The following is a 14553-nucleotide window of genomic DNA, read 5'->3' as shown; positions in this document are numbered from 1 at the left end:
GCCCCAAAATGGGCTGCACACAGGGTTCTTCCCACATGTTCCTTTCAGGCATGGGACCAACCTGGGGGATCTGTATTCCTGTCTTCCTGTCCAGGGCGGTGGTTAAATATCATCCACTGCTTTGCACTGGCACCTAGAATGTCAGGCTCTGCCCATTTCTGGCTTGATAATGACAGGTTCCCTATGGAGAATTCTGGCTGACGGGCTTGTCAGCCAGGATTTACACAATCAGCTCGTGTTTTTTCTTGAGATAGTTTATCCAGTTGCCTCTATTCGAGAGCTTTCCTGTTGGCTCGTTCTTTCTGGCAAATTTACTGCTTAACAGAAGATCTACTTAATTGTGTCCAGGGACAGAGAGAGAAGGTAAAACTCCAGTCTTTTGCTTTGAACCTTGTCATGGTGGTAGTAGAAAAATCAGTGAAGGGGAAATTTCATACCGTTGGCTAAAATGCAACTATTCAATTCATCCCTGCCCTGAATGATCAATAATTCTTGTTACATTAAATTAATAAGTATATTAGTAAAGCTCAATTATGCAATCCTATGAACTATAATTGGTTTGTAAAAATGATTTCATTGGACATTTTATTTAAAGTAGATAATTTTCATCATCATATAGTGGCAAATCAAAAAGTAAATTCTCCTCTTAAGGTATAGTGATATATAATGGGCAACAGAAATGCAGAAAACTTAGCTTACTCTACTATGATTTAAAAAAAGGAAGCATGTGACATTTTTTAAAAATATCTCCTGCCATCATGTTTAGAGGAAAGAGTTACACCAATTAAAAACAGATAAAAAATAAAGACAGTATCAGGTAGAGTACTAGACTGGCTAATCAAATGCTGGGACAAGTGGGCAGATAGCCTGTTCTACACCAGGCTAGGAGAGGGGAGATTGACACTCTTGGACACAATCAGGTTACAAGTGCTGGCTCTAGGTCTTCAAGGGGTGATCTAGAACTGGAAGGGTAAGCAGAGAAGGTGGAGATGCTTTTCGCCTAAAGGCAAACAGCTTGAGCAGTGGCTCAAGCATGGATTTGGCAACTCACTTGACATGGGGAGAAAGAAGACAGGCGTTCTTCCTGGAGACCAGTGGTTGGGGTTTGTATTCCAAAGGCATGTGACCTTGAGCAATTTACTTAAGATGCAGTGTCGTGTGGTGGCTCATGCCTGTAATCCTAGCACTTTGGGAGGCTGAAGTGGGTGGATCATCTGAGGTCAGGAGTTCAAGACCAGCTGGCCATCATGGTGAAACCTCATCTTTAAAAAAAAAAAAAAAAGGGGGGGATGCAGTGTCTCAGTTTTCTCATCTGTAAATTAACTTCCCAGCCATTGCACATTGTTCTAAGGATTAAGAAAATTGTCCAGCACTGTTAATTGCATATAGATGATTAATCTGTGATGAGTATTGCTTTCAGGACAAAGACATAAAATGGGACTCTATTTTACTTCAGTATCAGAATGAGGACTTTGAACTTGTTCTCGAGACCATATGAAACCACCCTATGGTGGCTTTGGGAAGTAAAAGCTTACTTGTACCACCTTACATTAAAAGTTCATTGAATTTTTACAAAATCTTTTTTTTTTTTGTAGAGACAGAATCTCACTCGGTCACCCAGGCTGGAGTGCAGTGGCATAATCATGGCTCCTGCTGCCTGGTCCTGGGCTCAAGTGATCCTCCTGCCTCAGCCTCCTGAGTACCTGGGACCACAAGTGTGCACCACCACACCTGGCTAATTTTTTTTTTAATTATTTTTTGAAGAGAGAGGGTCTTGCCATGTTGCTTACGCTGGTCTTGAACCCCTGGGCTCAAGCAATCCTCCAGCCTCAGCCTCTCAAAGTGCTGGGATTACAGCCATGAGCCACTGCACCTGGCCTAAAAATTCTTATATGACCATTTGAATCTCTGCTTAGATTTTTTTTTCTTTGCTCTTGTGCTTGTAACTCAAACTTTAACACTTGAAAAGATTCATCAAAATTTGAATATACTTTTCTAAATCTGTAAGAAGACTGTCTCCCAAGATGGTTTGTCAGTAAGCTGTGTGGTCTACGGTCAGCACTGCACTATCTCCAGCCTTTCTGAAGAGCTAACAGTAGCTCTGCTTTTAATAACATAATAAGCTATGCCTACTAGTTGATGACACAAGAAATAAACTTTATAAAATTCAGTGCTCAAAAATATTTATCAAATACATATGATCATCTATTTCCATTAGTGTGATATTCTTGAACATTTTCCCACAATCCATTGTTTTTAGCTATTTTAAGTAAGCGTTACAACTTTGCTATGCTTTGGTTTGGCGATGAGTAACGTTTCCATTGTTGTATCTCTATTTTACAACTTCCCTGAACTGTTTACTGCAATTTTTACAGTATGAGTCAGTTACCATCTTTACGCTGCTTTTTGAACCATCTTTTTATGACCTTCTAAGTGAACTATATCTCTGAAAATTTCCCCTGCTTTTCCTCTCCCCTTTCCTTAACTCCCTTGAGTTAATCTTTGTTAAACATTATAATCGAGTAGAATAAGCTGTGTTATCTAACGCTTTTCTCCCGCTTTTACAAGCACAAAGATGAATCCGAGATACAACAAAGCTTCAAGGTTCCAGAAATAAACACTTTTGAGACAGTCTAGCAAAAATCACCAATCTCCTCAGCTTCTTCAAAGGAAACAAATAAGTCTTGTGAGCTACTATGGAGATTTTTAGAGTTTTCCAGGGCTCATTTTTAAGAGATTAGGTTTCAGTATGTTGCCCGATTTTAGGCATGAGCTCCCATGCTGGCCATCTAGGCCTCAAGGAGTTTTTTGTTTATTTTTGTTGAGACAAGGTCCCACCCTGTTACCCAGGCTGGAGTACAGTAGTGTGATCATGGCTAGCTGCAGCCTCAACCACCCAGGCTCAAGCGATCCTTCTACCTCAGCCTCCCAAGTAGCTGGGACTACAGGTGTGTGTCACCACACCTGGCTAATTTTTTTTTTTTGAGACGGAGTTTCACTGTTGTTACCCAGACTGGAGTGCAATAGCACGATCTCGGCTCACCACAACCTCCGCCTTCTGGGTTCAAGCAATTCTCCTGCCTCAGCCTCCCGAGTAGCTGGGACTACAGGCACGCACCACCATGCCCAGCTAATTTTTGTATTTTTAGTAAAGATGAGGTTTCACCTTGTTGACCAGAATGGTCTCGATCTCTTGACCTCGTGATCCACCAGCCTCGGCCTCCCAACGTGCTGGGATTATAGGCGTGAGCCACTACGCCCAGCCAAATTTTTTAAATGTCCTTATTTTTTGTAGAGACAAGGGTCTCTACAAGGGTCTCCATATGTTGCCCAGGGCTGGTCTCGAACTCCTGGGCCCAAGTGATCTGATCCTCCCACTTTAGCCTCCCCAAATGCTGCAATTACAGGAGTGAGCCACCATGCTTGGCCAGGCTTCATTTTTAAGAAGGGGAGGGGAGGGTTGGGAGCTGCTCTCTGGTTCACAAACAATAATGACTTCAATTTCTGTTCTTTCAATTGCATTTTTATATTTCCCTGGGAGCAAGGGGAAGACTGGGCATGCTCATCCTGCCAGTGTGATTAACTCTTCACCGACCAGACTCTTTGGACATCCATTTACTGCTCATTCTCTAGTATTCTGAGGAACAAAGATTTTGTTGTACTTTAGACTAAAATAGCTCCTTTGTTCTGAAACCGCAATACAAAATTTTGAGATGGAGACTATTTATATGGAAACACTTTGCAAGCAAATGTTTATAACCAGCCCCTACTGCTTTTACAAGCCCAGAGATGAATCAAAGATACACCAAAGCTTTGTGCTAGAAAGAACCTCCATGAATTGAACACGCATGCTATATAGCAGGCATCATTCCTGACACTGTGCATGCATGATCCCATTCAGCCCTAACAGGAATTCTATGAAAAGGTATTGTCCTCATTTTAGAGACGGGAAAACTGAGGCTTAGAAAGATAGAGCACATTCTGCTAGCTATTCAGAAGCAGGGGCAGGAGCTGGAGTCGTATCTGACTTTAAAGGCATTGCTTTTTCTGATATACTCTACCTATGACATGATGCACAGCAGAATCCTTTGGAGTATTTTGCTCCCCTTAGAGTTCCCTGCTTAGTGAATGGTTCATGCTCAAAGAACTCTCACAGACAAAACTAGTACACTTATTAGTTTTCTTTGTAGCATTTGGTTCTCACAGTCCAACCGCTACAAGGCAGGTCCAACAAATTTCCTAGATGACTGAATATTGGGCAGTATTCCAAGATGGTCAATTATGTCTAAGACTGACACAAAAGCATTAGCAAGGGTTGCTCCGTGGATCAAGAGCAAATCAATGTACAATTGTCCTCTGTAGCTAAGTTAGGGAATGAAAAGTTGTAATATTTCACTGGAAACTTCCATCCACTGGGAAAAAAAAAAGAGTTCTTAAGCAAATTTGGCCAGACTCTGATTATGATTAAGCGTAAACCTCCTAAATGAAATTCATGTGCACATTCTCTCTGTGTGGGATGAACTTGGCCAGCTTACTTTAAGGAAAGCTATTTGTTGTCTGCATTCTTGCCAAATTTCTAAACTTTCAAAGGTAAGGACTGTAGTTTTAACTTTATTCTGGCACTTAGTCATTTAGCTTGCTGCATGGCATATAGTACATCTTCAAGAAATATTTGTTTGAACTGAGTGTATCAGTGTTCTCCAGAAAAACAGAACCAGTGGGAGATATATACATATAGAAATATAGATGATACAGATATAGAGGATATGGATACTGATATATAAAGAGATTTATTATAAGAAATTGTCTCATATGATTATGCAGATGGACACATGTAATCCATAGGGTGGGCCAGTATGCTAGAGATCAAGGAAAGCCAGGGTTCCAATTCCAAGACCTTCAGAGCCACAGTTTGTGGCTTCAGCCTTCAGGCAGGAATAGCTAATGCTGCAGCGAAAGTCCACAGACCATCTGCTGGAAAGTTCTCTCTTATACAGGAAAACATTTATCCTTTTGTTCTAGTGACATCTTCACTAGTTAGATAAGACCCACCTGCATTATGGAGGGTGATCTGCTTTACTGATGAAAATGCTAATCTCATGCAAAAAGACTCCCATAGAAATACCCAGAATAATGTTTGACCAAATATATGGGCACCACATGGCTCAGGCACATAGATACATAAAATTAGCCATTACAATGAGTGAGTAAATGAGAAACAGTAGTTTCTGAACCGTGGCAGAGCAAGTGGACTTCAGGCATTGGCCTCTGTTGTAGCCTGAGTTAACACCACACCTCAGTAATAGGAAGGCCTCTTCTTCCCAGTGAGGCAGCTCTAACAGCTCCAATAGGGCTTGAACCCAACATGCTACCTAAGGGGAATTTTCATGTGGCCACTTGTGCCCAAGTGATCAGTTGCCAGTGAATTATGTGAAATTAGAGAAGCAGGTTGGGACATGTACCATGCTCTCCAGAATTGAGGGTGAAAAGGATGTCTTTCTAAGAGGTAAGATTTTTGGAAGTGGAATCCTATCATGTAAGAACCTAGTTTTTCTAAGAATTTATGGGGAAAAAACCTTTTATATTACTGAGGGTATGTAGCCACAGCTGACTACTTTGTTTAGTTGATCTAATGCAGTTCAGTGGTTACTGTAAATATCTGAAACTTGTAGATTATTGCTTCTCTAAAATTATCATAGGATTAGTTTCTAGATTTATATCATTTTTTTTCTTTGAGACAGGTCTTGCTCTCTTGTCCAGGCTGGAGTGCAGGGACACAGTCTTGGCAACCTACACATCCTAGGCTCAAGCGATCCTCTCACCCGAGGCTCCTGAGTAGCTGGGATTACAAGCATGAGCCACCATGCCTAGCTAATTTATTATTATTTTTTTTTTGTAGCAATGAGGTCTCTCACTCTGTTGTCCAGGCTGGTCTCAAACTCCTGGCCTCAAGCTATCGTCCTGCCTCAGCCTCCCAAAGTGCTGGGATTATAGGCATGAACCACTGCACCTAACCTAGGTTTACATCTCAAAACATGTGCTGCAAACCAAAGAAGCCTAGGAAACATATCCCTACTTTGTGATTTCAGCTGTATTTTTGTTATTCACATACAAATCCATTTTAGACTGTACCCTTTAAGACAATGTTGTGGGAAAACAAATAACAGTTATTAAGGGCATTAGCATTTTGCTCACTTGGCTTGGATTGCACAAATTTCTTACTGTGGCAAGTTTGTGTTTACCTAATTTAGTTTATCCATACAATTAAGTTAACTTCTCCCCGAAAAGCGGTTCTCATATTTTAGCATTGTTTTAGTAACTTTTTACTTATATAAACACATGCACTTAATTGTTCTGTTTTGTTTTGAGACAGGGTCTCTCTCTGTCACCTAAGCTGAAGTACAGTGGTACAATCATAGCTCGCCGTAACCTTGAACTCCTAGGCTCAAGCAATCCTCCCAACTCAGTCTCCCAAAGTGCTGGGATTACATTTGCAAGCATAAACCACCATGCCCAGCTCACATGGACTTAATTTTTTAAAATAAGGTGGTACTTTTAAAAGCTTATAGCTAAATACAGCAGTCTCTTTTCTCCTTACTGGAAGCGTCTTCTACCCTAAAGGCAGCCCCTTTCAATATTCTTAGCTATTTTTCTGCTAGTTGTTTCCATGTTTCTAAAAACTATCTTTTTTCTCTTACATTTTTCCTTCTTTTATTAAAATAGGTAATATATTTACATAGTTCAACATTCAAGAAAAAAAGATAAAAACAATCAAAGTCTCTTTTCTACTCTGGTCCCAAGCCTCCCAAATTTTCTCTTGGCAGGCAACCATATTACCAGCCTCTCATATATCCTTCCTGAAATGTCCTTACATATACATATAACACTGATTACTGATCAATATTTGGTATTATCTGTTGACTCTCAGTTATAGTAGATGAGAACTTTGCTTTCTCTCCTACACTCTACTTTCTGTCTTTCCCTTCCTATAACTTACTTATAGTACAGTCTATTACTAGGACCATGTAAATATTGTCACTGCTGAGTCAAGTAGTTTACTATACTTACGTTTCCTTTTATAGGCTGGATTTTTTTTTTTTAATTCAGAGTTAATTATTACTTCATTTTTTTGTACTAGATTTTCTGTGGGTTTATTGTTAGTTTTCTTCAAGTGTTCCAACAGATATGTCACATGAATATTAAACTTTTTTGTTTTATTCAAAACATTCCAAATACTTTACGGGTTCCACTTCTCCACTCCCTCTGAGATTTTCCCCTCCCAGTTCTCAGTACTACCCATTTGAAATGGTTTTATTCCAGCCCCAAGATGCTGTTGTTTGGGGCTTGCTTTTGTAATTCTTCTACATTAGATTTTCTTTTCCTAGAACCCCATATCTTTTCCTTTCTTGGTTTAATTTTATTTTTCTGAAATAAATCCTCCAGTAGTTTCTTAAGAAAGGGTACATGGAAGGTAATTTCTGAGTCCCTTGCTTTTTAAATTTAAAATTTTTATTTATTTATTTTGAGATAGAGTCTCATTCTGTTGCCCAGGCTGGAGTATAGTGGCATGATCATGGCTCACTGCACCCTCGACCTCCTGGGCTCCAGTGATCCTCCTGCCTCAGCCTCCCAAGTAACTGGGACTACAGACACATGTCACTATGCCTGGATATTTTTGTTTGTTTTTCGAGATGGTCTCGAACTCCCGGGCTGAAGCCATCCTCCCAGCTAAGCCTCCCAAAGTGTCAAAATGTCTTTATTTTACCCCAACCCTTCATGGTTTGGCTAGATATAGAATCCTCAGTTAGAAAATTGTTTTTCTTCAGAATTTTGTAGGATACTCCATGCTTCTGTACCACTCTCCACTATGCCCGGTATTCCTTCCTTCTAGTCTCTACCACTGCTGCTGGGTCCTCCATAGCCAGCCCCACTCTCCTTTTCCTTAGTTGTCAGTTGTTTTTCTCAATGTGTATTCTCATATTTCATGGTGACTTGCCATGATTTAAGGGATTTTTCCATTAATTATTTTAATCACTTGGCTTATTTTTTTGAGATGGAGTCTTACTCTGTCACCCATGTTGGAGTGCAGTGGCATGATTCTGGCTCACTGCAAGCTCTGCCTCCCAGGTTCAAGCAATTCACCTGCCTCAGCCTCCTGAGTAGCAGGATTTACAGGTGTGCACCACCATGCCTGGCTAATTTTTTTTGTAATTTTAGTAAAGACGGGGTTTCACCATGTTGGTCAGGCTGGTCTTGAACTCCTGCCTTGGCCTCCCAAAGTGCTGGGATTATAAGTGTGAGCCACTGTGCCCAGCCACTTGGCTCTTTTAAATATGGAAGTATATGCTTCTCATTTATGGGAAGCTGTCTTCCTTTTTTTCCTTTTCTAAGATGGAGTTGCACTCTTGTTGCCCAAGCTGGGGTCCAATGGCACGATCTCGGCTCACTGCAACCTCTGCCACCCAGGTTCAAGTGATTCTTCTGCCTCAGCCTCCAGAGTAGCTGGGATTACAGGTGCATGGCACCACACCTAGCTAATTTTTGTAATTTTAGCAGAGATGTCATTTCTCCATGTTGGTCAGGCTGGTCTCAAACTCCTGACCTCAGGTGATCCACCCACCTCTGCCTCCCAAAGTGCTGGGATTACAGGTGTGAGTCGCTGTGCCCAGCCAATGTCCTCTACTTTTATCTTTGCTAATCTTCCTTTTATTTTCTCTGTTCTCTCTTTTGGAACTGCAGTTGGCTGAAAACTGCACCACTTAGATTGATATTCTAATTTTGTTATCTTTAATGCCATTGAGATCTTGTGTTTTCAGACTTTTAATTTCAAGTGGAAATTAAAAGTTTTTGTTTGTTTGTTTGTGTTTTTTTGGTTGGAGTTTCATTCTCGTTGCCCAGGCTGGAGTGCAATGGCACAATCTCGGCTCACCTGGATGCTCAACCTCCACCTCCTGGGTTCAAGCGATTCTCCTGCCTCAGCCTCCTGAGTAGCTGGGATTACAGGCATGCGCCACCACACCCAGCTAATTTTGTATTTTTAGTAGAGATGGGGTTTCTCCATGTTGGTCAGGCTGGTCTCCTGACCTCAGGGGATCCACCTGCCTCGGGCTTCCAAAGTGCTGGGATTACAGGCATGAGCCACCATGCCCAGCCTCCTTGTTCTTTTTTAAAAAAATATCCTGTTCTTATTTCATGCATGAAGTATCTTTTCTTATCTGAAGATATTAAATATAGTGAATTTTAAAACACTTTTATTCCACCCCTTGTATTGTTTCTGTGTCCTCTGAGTTCCTTTTTTCTGTTTATTTGTTTTTTTTTGCTTCAGACTTTTTCTTTTTGAAAATGGTCTCGTGATCTCTGACTGTCCACTTGTATTTAAGAATGAAGCTCTATAACACTTGAAGTCTGTGTGATTGATAGGTTTGGTAACTGGTAGACCTTTGTAGGGTGATCTGGCAGTAATCTAGGTTTTCCTTTGGGTGACCCCAAAAGGCAGTACTGGAAGGGCCTTCCTTCCTTTCCATTTCTTTTTCTTTTTGGAGATGAGGTCTCACTACATCACCCAGGCTGGAGTGCAGTAGCACAATCATAGCTCACTGCAACCTCAACCTCCTGGGCTCATGTGATCCTCCTACCTCTGCCTCCCTAGTAGGTGGAACTACAGAGGCCTACGCCACCATGCCCAGATTTTTTTTTTTTTTTAATGGGACCATTTAGTTTCTTCTAAGACCAAGAAGCCTCCTACGAATGCTTCTGCTTTGGGTAGATAAAAGTGACTTCCACCATTCTAGGAGCATGAAAGGGAACAGAATCTGGAACGCCTACCATTCAGTATAGGGACCTGACTCATCTTCAGCTTTCAGCTTGGTATGCTTCCACCACCCAGGGGTCTGTCTGGGACTTCAGATTAAATTTCTCCTCTTGAGTAGAGGCTGTTAATTTTTCAACATTTTACTTAACCACAGGGCTGACTGGGTGTGTGTGGTAAAATTAGCCATATTTTTTTTTTAGTGATCTCAAGAGTGTGGACCCTGCAGCCAGAATGTTTGAGTTTAAATCCTGGCTCTCCTCCTTACTAGTTGCGTGACCTTGGTCAAGTTCCCTAAGCCCTGCGGTTGGTGACTCCACACTAACAGTGAATAGCACAAGGTCCAGGGAGGTATAGTACACGTTTGGATTTTATTTCTTTTCATCACGGTCTATCAGTTTTGTACTGTAAGAATGATTTGTTGGGTCGGACGCAGTGGCTCACGCCTGTAATCCCAGCACTTTGGGAGGCTGAGGAGGGTGGATCACGAGGTCAAGAGATCGAGACCATCCTGGTCAACATGGTGAAACCCCATCTCTACTAAAAATACAAAAAATTAGCTGGGCACGGTGGCGCGTGCCTGTAATCCCAGCTACTCAGGAGGCTGAGGCAGGAGAATTGCCTGAACCCAGGAGGCGGAGGTTGCGGTGAGCCGAGATCGCGCCATTGCACTCCAGCCTGGGCAAGAAGAGCAAAACTCCGTCTCAAAAAAAATTAAAAGAACGCTTTGTTTTATAACACATAACCAAACCAATGAAAGCACAAAGGAATACAATTGCACACATGATCTTGCGGCGAAGATGGTATGGCGTTTCCCACTGAAGTAATTCATTGTTCACAGAATTTGGCAATAAGAAAAGGAAAAAAGTCTCTAAAACAAATAGCCCATTGAAAAACATACAGTGACTTGAGGATGATGCAATGGCAAATTGCAACATGGAAAGAAGTCCTGAATGAAAATTTTCTATTACAAAAGGATCAAAAACTGTCCAACAAAATGGCAAAGAAACAATGTTTGTTTTGAAGTCTTGCTCAGTTTTCATGTTTGACTTTACTCCTGCAGTCTTACCAAGTTGTTTTCAGTTCCCTGCCATACTAAGAATTAGCATGGGATCTTTCTCAGCTCTTGAATCCCCTTTGCCTCTGGGACGAGTATAAAACTATGGAGGTGCAATGAATCCGACACCCTCCACAGTAACTGGAAGGAGAAGAGCAGTCGCTTGGAGAAAAGGGCAGGAGAAAAAAGATGCAAACTTTGGTCAAACCTTCACAAACAGCGCCTAATTCAAAGGACACAGGCGTGGGGTTCTCTCCCGCAGTGGTCCTAGGCTTGCAGGGGTTGTTGAAAGTGATCCTGAATCTCTCCGCCCAGAATTTCTTTTCTGCAGATTTTCTGGCTTGGAAATATATGTGTTGGATAACATGAAATATAGAAACACGTACTTTCTGAGGCTCATTTGCCAATCCCTTTGTCATTTACGTAATTCTTGGTTTATTTATAGTTTTTTTTTGTTGTTGGTTGGTTGTTTTGAGACTCAGTCTCCCACTGTCGCCAGGCTGGAGTCCCGGCGCGACCTCAGCTCACTGCAACCTCCGCTTCCCGGGTTCAAGCGATTCTCCTGCCTCAGCCTTCGGGGTAGCTGGGACTACACGCCCGCGCCACCACCCATTTTCTCTATTTTTAAAAATCATCAGTCCGGACGCGGTGGCTCATGCCTGTAATCCCAGCACTTTGGAAGGCCAAGGCGGGCGGATCACGAGATGAAGAAATCGAGACCATCCTGGTCAACATAGTGAAACCTCGTCTCTACTAAAATATAAAAATTAGCTGGGCGTGGTGGCGCGCGTCTGTAGTCGCAGCTACTGCAGAGGCTGAGGCAGGAGAATTGCTTGAACCCGGGGTGCGGAGGTTGCAGTGAGCCGAGATCGCACCACTACACTCCAGCCTGGCGCCTGGCGACAGAGCAAGACTCTGTCTCAAAAAAAAAAAAAAAAAAAAAAAGAGGCCGGGTGCGGTGGCTCAAGTCTGTAATCCCAGCACTTTGGGAGGCTGAGGCGGGTGGATCACGAGGTCGAGAGATCGAGACCAACCTGGTCAACATGGTGAAACCCCGTCTCTACTAAAAATACAAAAAATTAGCTGGGCATGGTAGCGCGTGCCTGTAATCCCAGCTACTCGGGAGGCTGAGGCAGGAGAATTGCCTGAACCCAGGAGGCGGAGGTTGCGGTGAGCCGAGATTGAGCCATTGCACTCCAGCCTGGGTAACAAGAGCGAAACTCCGTCTCAAAAAAAAAGAAAAGAAAAGAAAGAAAGAAAGAAAAAAAAAAAAACAGTTTTGTGGGAGGGAGTGTCAAAAAAGTTTTTATGAAAAAAAAAAAAAATCAAAGAAAATCAGTTGAGTAGCCTTAGAGATAGAAAGTAGTGCTGCTTAAAATTAGAAAGTATATTTGCATATAGTAGTTCGTTTAATTGCATCTTTAGAAGTTCTTTAAGGCCAGGTGTGGTGGCACACACTTGTAGTTCCAGCACTTTGGGAGGGATCACTTGAGCTCAGGAGTTCAAGGCAGGAGGATCACATGAGCTCAGGAGTTCAACACCATCTTGGGCAACAAAGCAAGACCCCGTCTCTACTAATCAGTCAGTCAATCAATAGCTGGGCATGGTGGCACATGCCTGTAGTCCCAGATACTCAGGAGGCCGAGGTAGGAGAATCACTTGAGCTTGAGAAGCTGAGGCTGCAGTGAGCCGATTGCACAGCACTCCCACCTGGACGAGAGAGTGAGACTATCTCAGAAAAGAAAGGTCTTTAAAATACATTCTCAAAGTGTTGATTCTTCCCAGCTCTAACCTAGTACTTATTCAAAATTCTTTAAGAGTTTTATTTGATTTTTAAAAACTCCTTTGGCTGGGTGTGGTGGCTCACACCTGTAATCCCAGCACTTTGGGAGGTTGAGGCAGGGGGATCACAAGGTCAAAAGTTTGAGACCAGCCTGGCCAACATAGTGAAACACTGTCTGTACTAAAAATACAAAAATTAGCCAATGTGGCGGCACACACCTATAGTCCCAGCTACTTGGGAGGATGAGGCAGGAGAACCTGGGATTCGGAGGTTGCAGTGAACTGAGACAGCGCCATTGCACTCTAGCCTGGGCAACAGAGCAAGACTCTGTCTCAAAAAAATCCTGCAACAGTGGAGGCATCTTGGTCTCTTCAAGAAGTTGATACATATTAAAGGGTAGAGAAGCTGTTATTCATGACACACTTGGGGCCAATATTTTAGGCAGAGTCTTGAAAGAAACTTCACTATCACTGACCTGCCTCAGAAAATGTAGACACACACTGTGCTTTAATGTATACATTTAACGTATCCTATTTGCTTTATTTAACAATTCCCTACACTTGTTATCTGGGAGACAGCAGGCTTAGTTATCAAATTAGTTTAAGACCAACTGTGTAATATGCTCTGCTTATTACGATCTATCTTGATATGTAACCTTTGATTTAATTTCATTTGCCTATTTGAGGTAGCATTTTTTGACCTATCATTTTTCTGGTGTATTTCAAGTTTTGTACATGTGTACAAGTATATGTGTGTGCATATTGTATATATGAGTGAATATGTATTTATATGATGTTTTACTAAAGCCATAGAATTTGTAAAGATTTTAATGCTGATGACAGCTCTCTGTGATCCTTCACTCTAACATTGACAAAAGAACCAACTTTGTGAAACATTTCTCCAGCCTTGCACATAGTCTATAATTGGAATGTATTTGAATTTTTAAGATTTCCAAATGTCTACATGTGGCATCTTTCCATGTCTAAATATGGGACACGTGAACCATGTTCATTTTCCTCTATAGCACAGCACTTTGAGTGAGGCACGTGTCTCTGCAATGGCTCTCTACAATCAGGCACATTCTAACTTCATCTGCATCTAAAAAACAGATGTGCACTTGTGTGGCCATCTATGGAAGTGTTAATGGCGCCTGCAGCTGGGATGTGGATGGTACATTTCAATCCACTGCATAGCAAAATACATGCTAAAGTGAATGGCCTGATTGTTGAAGATAACAGTGTTAGCCTTTTAACTGAAGAAGAAGAAGGAGGAGGAAGAGGGGGAGGAGAGTGGGGGAGGAGAAGTCCAATGAAGAGTAAGAGACAAGACAAGGTTTAATCAACCTCAGTTATAAAGTATCTTTCATTCCGATTATAATAAGCAAATTAATCTACAGTGGCAAATTAGTCACCATCTCTGTTGCCACTTTTTAGTGAATATGAATATACTCATTAGAATATGTTTTTAAACTAATCAATATAATTGTCTAGTATCCCTTGAACACTAGGAATGGCGCGTTTAACAGGACCCCAGCCTGGTGAGCTTCAGACTGATGGTGGCAGGGCAGTGTGGCCGTAAGAGGGGTGGTATTGGGGGTGGGGGAGAGGAGATTAGTTGGAAAGCATCTGCCCATAGTTGCTTTTTTTTAATCCTGCAGTTCTGCCACAGCAACTCCCAAGCACAAGCTGTTTATTACCATGCAACTGCTTTTTGAATGCTGAGCACATTCACCCACATTATAAATTGTAGGCAAGCTCTGGAGCTTTTACTCCTCTTGGGAAATTTGGTGGGGATCAGGGTGAGCCTGGGAAACTTACTCAGAGGCTCTGTATATGATGTCCAGATTGAACCCTATGCCAGGGAGCTCAGCCAGCGGGGTAAAAACAGCTGTTCCTTCACTCACCA

General features: G+C 42.0%; 1 protein-coding gene across 4 annotated transcripts in view; it reads left to right on the top strand.

The window, feature by feature from the left end:
- TRIM2 (tripartite motif containing 2) overlaps positions 1–14553 on the top strand; it is a 200448-nt gene that overhangs the window by 4773 nt on the left and 181122 nt on the right. The window lies entirely within an intron of this gene.

This window comes from Callithrix jacchus, chromosome 3 (assembly GCF_049354715.1).
Source record: "Callithrix jacchus isolate 240 chromosome 3, calJac240_pri, whole genome shotgun sequence".
Lineage (NCBI taxonomy): Eukaryota > Metazoa > Chordata > Mammalia > Primates > Cebidae > Callithrix > Callithrix jacchus.
Note: the sequence above shows the minus strand (reverse complement) of the source record. Positions and strands in the feature narration are given on the sequence as shown.